Below are 1479 nucleotides of genomic sequence, written 5' to 3' on the forward strand. Positions count from 1 at the left end.
AAAGTCTAAAGGAAGAAGATTTGGGATCTGGAGGATTATTTTTTTTTTGCACTGGAACCACAATGTTAATGAAGCAGCTATCACAGTAGAGTTCAAAGGCAGAGAGAGTTGAAAGATGCTTACGGTCTCTAGAGGAATGACGTTTTTAATGGAAACCTTTGATTTCAGCTGGAAATAGTATGTTGAATGAGTGAGTGGTTCACTGATGATTAAAGTAATGCATTACCCTTTTTACTGCCCTTACCAGTAAGCTACATGGTACCATTTTCTGGCATGATTCTGTGACGAGTCATACACACATGTTAACAAATCCACTACATGTTGCATTAATCTAGTTAGTCCTGCCTTCTCCCTCTTGCATAATTCCTAGTTGCTAAAGCTATTTTTTTGATATTCCTACCAATACTGCGGGTGCTCAGAGTGCTTTTATGGCAGCGAGCATCTGACAGGTATTGGTGACTAATCAACTAAGGGCTAAAATACTGAAACAATAAAAAGAACATTTTGAATATACAGTGCTTAAGCAAAGAGAATTTTGGAAAATATTTTTCCCCTGGGTTTAAAAGGTCTGACTCTGAGCTGATGCTGTCAGAAACTCAAAACACGACTATGTACCGATGGGACTGGAATGCATCGTCTTTGACCCTCTGGACGACGGTCATCGTATTAAGCTTCTTCTCTCCATTGTGGCTCATACTTGTCGCCTTTCTGTCTGATTCCTACTGGTGTTTTCTTCCCTATCTTGAGGAGTGTCTTCGGCACAGCACAGCTGCTCCTCTAGCAGGAGGCTGCAGGCACACAGCTCTTGGCTGGCCAAAAAATAGAACGGGAAGCTGTGAGCCTGTTTCTGCAAGTCTTGGGAGAACTGGCAAAGGATCAAGAATGCTTTCATCTGAACAGCAGAAGAAATGCTATTGGAATTGCTGGTAGCAGTCATCAAACTGATTGTTTCACTAGACCCACCCCCCCAAAAAAAAGAGAATTAGGAAGTGCAGCGTGCTCCGAGAGAGGCTAGCAGGCCTGCCAAAATAAAACAACAATGCGCTTACGTGGCGTGAGGACCTCTGGGTTCAGGAAGCTTATCTACCTTGGGACTTGTTACAGGCACTATCTCAGGATCACATATGTGTATAGTTTATAACATATTTAACTTTAAAAGCTTGGCTGCAATCTTTATTTTAAGGTGGCACACAGCCACTTGAATCATGGAAGTATGCAGTACCGCTGAGTGACCCACACTGGATTTGATCTTGCAGGCTTTGCTCATGCAGGTAAGTCCCACGAGCCGTAAGAGCTCTGATCCTGTCAGCAAGGACAGACAGCCAGCACCCTTACGAAAGATTTCCTCTTTGGCGGTGCCAAGTCACTGGCCTCCCTTCATGTGCCTGTTGCTACCATGCTGTATTACTGTAATCTGACATCCCAAAAATGCTGATTTACCAAACAGAGGTTGTAGAAATGTCATTGCAGAAACCACTG

This window comes from Pygoscelis adeliae, unplaced genomic scaffold, assembly GCF_000699105.1.
Source record: "Pygoscelis adeliae isolate BGI_AS28 unplaced genomic scaffold, ASM69910v1 Scaffold14, whole genome shotgun sequence".
Classification (NCBI taxonomy): Eukaryota; Metazoa; Chordata; class Aves; order Sphenisciformes; family Spheniscidae; genus Pygoscelis; species Pygoscelis adeliae.